Source organism: Scyliorhinus canicula, chromosome 11, assembly GCF_902713615.1.
Source record: "Scyliorhinus canicula chromosome 11, sScyCan1.1, whole genome shotgun sequence".
NCBI classification, from domain to species: Eukaryota; Metazoa; Chordata; class Chondrichthyes; order Carcharhiniformes; family Scyliorhinidae; genus Scyliorhinus; species Scyliorhinus canicula.
In genome coordinates, this window is record NC_052156.1 from 42,961,193 (window position 1) to 42,969,762 (window position 8,570).

Genomic DNA, 8,570 nt, shown 5'->3' on the forward strand with positions numbered 1-8,570 from the left:
CCCCGCCCATCTGACCCCGCCCTAGTTACCATACCACGCCCCCTTACTACAGACCCCGCCCACTGGCCACCAGACCCGCCCATTCATCGCAGGCCGCGTCCTGTGTCCCGGGCAGGGTTGGCTGTGCAATCTGAGTCAGAAGTTTCATTCAAACGAGAGGTGGAGGCGCCCTGTATTGAGCTTTATTTCCGCCACAAGACGGGGTCTGGATGCTGAAGCCCACCCCCTATCTCACACCCCATCCCCCCGCCCCTCACACACCCATCCCGCCACCCTCATCCCTCACACCCCATCCCCCCGCCCCTCACACACCCATCCCCCCACCCTCATCCCCCTCACACCCTCATCCCCCCCCCCCACCCCATCCCCCCACCCCTCACACACCCCATTCCCCCACCCCCACACACCCCATTCCCCCACCCCTCACACACCCCATTCCCCCACCCCTCACACACCCCATTCCCCCACCCCTCACACACCCCATTCCCCCACCCCTCACACACCCCATTCCCCCACCCCTCACACACCCCATTCCCCCACCCCTCACACACCCCATGCCCCCACCCCTCACACACCCCATTCCCCCACCCCTCACACACCCCATTCCCCCACCCCTCACACACCCCATTCCCCCACCCCTCACACACCCCACTCCCCCACCCCTCACACACCCCATTCTCACACCCCATTCCCCCACCCCTCACACACCCCATTCCCCCACCCCTCACACACCCCATTCCCCCACCCCTCACACACCCCATTCCCCCACCCCTCACACACCCCATTCCCCCACCCCTCACACACCCCATTCCCCCACTCCTCACACACCCCATTCCCCCACCCCTCACACACCCTCCCCCACCCTCACACACCCCATTCCCCCACCCTCACACACCCCATTCCCCCACCCCTCCCACACCCCACTCCCACACCCCATTCCCACACCCCATTCCCACACCCCTCACACACCCCAATCCCCCACCCCTCACACACCCCATTCCCCCACCCCTCACACACCCCATTCCCCCACCCCTCACACACCCCATTCCCCCACCCCTCACACACCCCATTCCCCCCACCCCTCACACACCCCATTTCCCCACCCCTCACATACCCCATTCCCCCACCCCTCACACACCCCATTCCCCCACCCCTCACACACCCCATTCCCCCACCCCTCACACAACCCATTCCCCCACCCCTCACACACCCCATTCCCCCACCCCTCACACATCCCATTCCCCCACCCCTCACACACCCCATTCCCCCACCCCTCACACATCCCATTCCCCCACCCCTCACACATCCCATTCCCCCACCCCTCACACATCCCATTCCCCCACCCCTCACACAACCCATTCCCCCACCCCTCACACACCCCATTCCCCCACCCCTCTCACACCCCATTCCCCCACCCCTCACACACCCCATTCCCCCACCCCTCACACACCCCATTCCCCCACCCCTCACACACCCCATTCCCCCACCCCTCACACACTCCATTCCCCCACCCCTCACACACTCCATTCCCCCCACCCCTCACACACCCCATTCCCCCCACCCCTCACACACCCCATTCCCCCACCCCTCACACACCCCATTCCCCCACCGCTCACACACCCCATTCCCCCACCCCACACCCCATTCCCCCACCCCTCACACACCCCATTCCCCCACCCCTCACACACCCCATTCCCCCACCCCTCACACACCCCATTCCCCCACCCCTCACACACCCCATTCCCCCACCCCTCACACACCCCATTCCCCCACCCCTCACACACCCCATTCCCCCACCCCTCACACACCCCATTCCATCACGCACCCCATTCCCCCACCCCTCACACACCCTGTTCCACCCCTCACACACCCCGTTCCCCCACCCCTCACACACCCCATTCCCACCTCTCGTGCACATTCCCTCCCCCACACCTACAGAGACCCCGCCCCTCCCCTCACACACTCTCCCTTAAGGTAGCAGAGCAGGTGGATACAGTGGTTAAGAAGGCATGTGGTATACTTGCCTTTAATAGCCAAGGCACAGAGTTTAAGAGCAGGGAGGTTGGCCATAGCTTGAGTATTATGTTCAGCACACCCGAATCTCGATTTTTGAATCCTTTCTTTATACTAGAAAATTAAACACATTCTTACAGCAGGTGCAGCAAGTTGCCTGCAGAAATAAAAGCAGAAAATACTGGACAATCTCAGCACGTCTGACAGCATCTGTGGAGAGAGAAGGGACTAACGTTTTTTTGACTCTTTGTCAAAGCTTTGTTTGTGATGGATATCATGTTAGCCGCAGAATTCGGTTTAAAATAAGGCATTAATACAAACAGCATTCAAATTCAATTTGGAATAAAACCCCTTCAGCTAAAGGTCAGGTAGAGGTTACCACCTGATAGGATAAACTCAAGCTGGTTTCAAAGACTCATTAACACAACAAAATAAAGGCTGTTCTTTTTGACAAACCATAAATTCTTGACAACTCCCTACACCTAGAAGTATTCAAAACCTAAGAACATGGAATCCTTCAGATAAACAGTGGTGGGCCTGTGGAATTCATTGCCGCCGAGTGCAGTGGAGGCCGGGACGCTAAATGGCTTCAAGGCAGAGATAGATAAATTCTTGATGTCGCGAGGAATTAAGGGCTACGGGGAGAATGCTGGTAGGTGGAGTTGAAATGCCCATCAGCCATGATTGAATGGCGGAGTGGACTCGATGGGCCGAATGGCCTTACTTCCACTCCTATGTCTTATGGTCTTAAACAGATACACAAATCTTTCCCTAACTATACCTCTTGACACTTAGAATAACACCCTCACAAAAGTGTCTGTTTTGATATCTAAAGAATATGACAACAGTGAAAAAAGACAGGTCTCGATACGAGCCCCCTTTGCAAATATATCTCAAGACACCTGACATTTACACAGACCCTACGACCATTAAAAGATCTATTAATGATAATACATCCAATTAGCCATTTGGCTATAGGTAATTAACCAACCATAAATGACAAAATAACAGATGCCGTCCTTGACCGATAAGGGGATTTTCATGTATATAATGAGGAGGCATTTTAACAGAAACACCACATTTCTTCTGACCCCCCCCTTCGGGGTGAGAGTGAGTTCTGTTCTTAAAAGCTTGTCTCGTCAGACAAAACCACAGGTGTTGTAAGTATGGCTTTGTTTAACTTCTTAGAAATGTATTAAGCAATTGATAGGAGATACTTTAGGATTTTCCATGTTTCAGATATCTCATTCTATTGAGAGAAGTTAGTGTATTAACAGATAACTAAAGACTGATATTCGATTTATATTTTTAACTCTACAATTCTGTATGTATCGGGAATATTTTTTATAATAAAAATACTTTGATTAAAATTATACTGTTTAGACTCTCTCTCAAAGTCTAAACTCCTAAACACTAATTTAGGAAGTCTTAAATTACTAAGGACCCACGATGTTAGAGGTAAAGATTTAGTTATGAGTGACGTATCTGAACTTTCCCCATAGAAAGTAACTGAAATCCTGTTTGACTGAGACCCGGAAAATCATTCTCCCTTTGTGAGATCTATTCCGAGTCTTGGCAGGAAAACAGGTTTGGTGGGTTAACCTAGAGCATAGGTTACTAATGAAGTATTATCAGGTCTGGAATAACCTAAATTTTTCACATGTTTTTCTGTTTTTGTTTCAGATTTACATGTGTCTGCAGCAATAATGTTTTCAACCAAATTAAGTATGACTATTGATATGAATTAAGGGGTTGTCAGGATATGGAATGTTACCAGAAACAGTGGCATGTATAGACTCCACCACACATTTCATATCAGAATTTTAAAAAAAGAGTATGGGAAATAGGATGATGTGGATAGTTCTTACTGAGTGCTGTGCAGTGACACTGGTGTGCCAAATAGCTTCCATCTGTTCTGTGCAATTCTATAGTTCCCACATGGAAATTAGATATCATCTCCAGAGCATTGCTACTGATTAAATCCATTACTTCCCAACATGTTGAGTTAGAAAGGAAATTCTTGCCTGCACCCCCAGATATATTTTCCCACCATACTATCTATTGAATATGGTAACAGACCCTCATTTCTGACCAAGTATCATTGTTCCTTTCTGTGGTGAATGTATTCACCATAATATAAGTTGTCTGTATAATACTGAGGCCTATGGCCAGAGAATGGTAATATGATCTCCTTCCATGTATTGTACTGGGACCCTGGTGGGCTCCGCCCCCCCCCCCCCCCCCCCCTGCCCCCGGGACGGTATATGGACCTGCCGCCTGAGGGCAGCGCTCATTGTTACAGCAGTCACAGGCTGGCAAGTTCTTGGATAATAAAGCTTATGTTCATTCGTTCTCATTGTTTTGTAGTGAATTGATGGTACATTACTTTCATTATCATATCATTAGCTACGATAAGATATGACCAGAGATATTCAGGAAACAATGAGAAGGAAGAGAGAGGTTTTTAACAAGTACAAGGGAAGCAAATCTATAGAGGCATTAGTGGAGTGCAGAAAGTGCAGGATGGAGGTTAAGAAAGCAATTAGGAGAGCAAAGAGGGGATATGAGAAATCTCTAGCTGGTAAAAGTAGGGAAAATCCCAAAATATTCAATAAGTATATCAATGGATTGGATTTGTTTATGGGCACGTGTACCAAGGTACAGAGGAAAGTATTTTTCTGCGAGCAGCTCAAACATATCATTAAGTACATGAAAAGAAAAGAAAAGAAAAAGAAAATACATAATAGGGCAACATAAGGTACACAATGTAAATACGTAGATGTAACGTAATATACGTAATGTACCATCAATTCACTACAATACGTAGACACCGGCATAGGGTGAAGCACACAGGAGTGTAGTATTAATCCGGTCAGTCCATAAGAGAGTCGTTTAGGAGTCTGGTAACAGTGGGGGAAAAGCTGTTTTTGAATCTGTTCATGTGTGTTCTCAGACTTTTGTATCTCCTGCCCGATGGAAGAAGTTGGAAGAGTGAGTAAGTCGGGTGGGAGGGGTCTTTGATTATGCTGCCCGCTTTCCCCAGGCAGCGGGAGGTGTAGATGGAGTCAATGGATGGGAGGCAGGTTTGTGTGATGGACTGGGCTGTGTTCACGACTCTCGGAAGTTTCTTGAGGTCTTGGGCTGAGCAGTTGCCATACCAGGGTGTGATGCAGCCAGATCGGATGCTTTCTATGGTATATCTGTAAAAGTTGGTAAGAGTTAATGTGGACGTGCCGAATTACCTTAGTTTCCTGAGGAAGTATAGGCGCTGTTGTGCTTTGTTGGTGGTAGTGTCGACGTGGGTGGACCAGGACAGATTTTTGGTGATGTGCACCTCTAGGAATTTGAAGCAGTTAACTATCTCCAACTCGGCCCCATTGATGCTGACAGTGTGTTCAGTACTTTGATTGTTGTCAGTGCACCACTTCATTAGGTTCTCTATCTCCCTCCTGTATTCTTTTTTAAAAAATGTTTTTATTCTCCATTTTCACATTTTCCTCCAAATTTCACACCCCACTCCCAAACAGTAAACGGTAACAAATACAAAATGAATCCCATTAACAATAACAACAATCCCATCCTCCCACCACCCCAAACAACGGCCCACCTGTCAATATATGCATCCAATAAAACAAACCCTCCCACGGTGGAAACAAAAGAGAAAAAGAGAAAGGAGTCCATGACCGCTCATGGTCACCCTAGAGTCCACTCCCCCCCCTCCCCCTGCCCATGGTCACCCTAGAATCCACTCAGCCCCCCCCCCCCCCCAACGCCGTCCAACCTCTGAAAGAGTACCGTATGAGATACCCAAGAGTTGTAAAACCCCCTTCTCCTCCCCTCCAACTCCTCCCGCCCACTGCCTCTTGTAAAACTCCTCCCCCCAACCTCGGTTCCTTCCCCCCAACTTTCCACTCCGGCTAGGCCACTCGGACCCTGTTCTGCCAGGCTCCGATGACCGCAGTCCCTCCCACCACCTCACTCCCGTTCACTAGCCGGTTTAAACGGGCCAGCGCAGAGGCCCCAGACCGGGTCCCTTTCCCCCTTGCCCGGCTCTAGGAAAGCCCAGAAATCCCCTTTTAGTACACACACCCCGCATCTCCACCTACACCCCAAAGAGCCCTCACTTCGAGTGCAAGCCCCATCACTTCCCTTGTCCAAATATATACACTATTGGCTCCTTTAGCTCCCTCCTGTATTCTGACTCATCATTATTCGAGATCCGGCCCACTATGGTCGTGTCGTTAGCAAACGTAGATGGAGTTGGAACCAAATTTTGCCACGCAGTCATGTGTGTACAGGGAGTAGAGTAGGGGGCTAAGTACGCAGCCTTGCGGGGCCCCGGTATTGAGGACTATTGTGGAGGAGGTGTTGTTGTTTATCTTTACTGATTGTGGTCTGTGGGTCAGAAAGTCGAGGATCCAGTTGCAGAAGGAGGAGCCAAGTCCTAGGTTTTGGAGCTTTGATATTAGCTTGGCTGGGAAGAAGATAACTAGGGAAAAGTTGGGCCCATTAGGGAACCAAGGGGGGATCTGTGGGTGGAGCCAGAGGACATTGGTAGGGTGTTAAATGAATATTTCACATCTATCTTCACTCAAGAGAATGAGGAGGCAGATATGGAACTCGGGGAGAGAGACTGTGAGGTTACTGAGCTATAGGAAACAGAGGGTGATGACAGATGGCTGCTCTAATGACTGGAAGCCAGTGCCCAGTGGCATACCTCAGGGATCTGTGCTGGGTACCCTATTATTCATCATTTATATAAATAACTTAGATGATTATGTGGGGGGTAGGATCAGTAAGCTTGTGGATGACACAAAGATAGGCCGGGTGGTTAACAGTGAGACAGAGTCTTGGATTACAAAAGCAAGGAAGTCATGTTGGGAATTATATAGAACATTGGTGATGCCACAGCTGGAGTACTGTGTGCAATTCTGGTCGCCACATTATAGGAAGGATGTGATTGCACTGGAGAGGGTGCAGAGGAGATTCACCAGCATGTTGCCTGGGATGGAGCATTTTAGTTACGCAGAGATTGGATAGGATTGGATTGTTTTCTCTGGAGCAGAGAAGACTTGGTTGGGGGTGGTGACCCGATCAACGTGTACAAGATTATGAGGGGCATAGACAGGATGGATAAGGAACAGCTGTTCCCCTTAGTTGGAGAGTCAGTTACGAGGGAATGCAAGTTCAAGGTGAAGGTTGGGAGGTTCAGGGGGGATTTGAGGAAAAACTTTTTTACCCAGAGGTTGGTGATGGTCTGGAACGCAGTGCCTGGGACGGTGGTTGAAGTGGGTTGCCTCACATCCTTCAAAATGTACCTGGATGAGCACATCGCACATCTTAATATTCAAGCCCACGGGCTATGTGCTGAGATCAGATGCCTTTCATGCAGCGGTGCAGACTCAATGGGCCAAAGGGCCCTTTCACTGTATTTTTCTGTGATTCTGTGATAATATCATACCTAATTTTAGATATTGTGGCTATGCTTCAAATAAGAAAACTGTAGTGATTGACAAAACCTCTGGGACCTAAAAATCCTCTATATTCTTATTCTTGAGCCATATAAAATATTAATTCGGCTGGGAAGCCTAAAAAGGTCACAGCCCTGGTGCTGAGGTTCTATAATAGAGGCCATTGCCTTGATTCGCTCCAGGTTGTGGTAACACTAAGGAAATAAGGACATTAATCAGAAAGCAGAATACATTGATCTTTCTGAGTGAATGCAGGTTTAAAGTGGACTGACTTGGCCTCGCCTCAGTGCTAGGGTGAGGGATTTACCTGCAGGAGCTAGTGAGCTAGTGGTGCACTCCTTTGAGCCACATCCAACCGCGATGGCAGCTGTCCATGAACACTTGCCGACTCTATCATAATGCCAGGTGGCACCTCCCTGGGTGGAGGCTGTTGTCAAGATCAACTCACTGTTGCAGGAGCCTAGACAAAATCAGTCTCCCATACACACACACTCTCACACAGTCAACATTTTCCTACTAGGGGATCGGGGGGAGAAGGATGGTGAAGAAGGGGATGCAGGGTGAAAAATGGTGATGGTTACGAGTGAGGGAGGGAGGGATGGGGTGAGGGGTGGAGCATGGGGTACAGGGAATTAAAAGGCCGATCCTGGTTCCAGCCACTAAGGGCTAGAATTTACACGTGCGCCTCCAATTCTAGCCCTTCCCACATGACAATCTGCCGACATTCAGGACCCACGCAGGCCAGCCTTCATGACCTACGCTGGTTGACCTTCACATCCGTTCCACGTTTGCTTACTGTTATGGACGCCTGGTCAGACCTCAACAATGGCTAAGATACTGAACCAGGTATGTCATTGTTTTTAAGTTTTAAGATTGTGCAGAAAGATAGATTCATTCCGGGAGTGATAATATATGAAATAAGACTTGGTTATTTTATAAACAAAACTTTATTCAAACAAAATAAAAGAAAATTATATTTAAACTTTCAAACTTCACAGTTCTAACAATACCAGATTACATGTAGTTTTTTAACAACTCCCATCAAACAACACTGCATAGAAAATAGCTCTCGTTCCACTTACACAT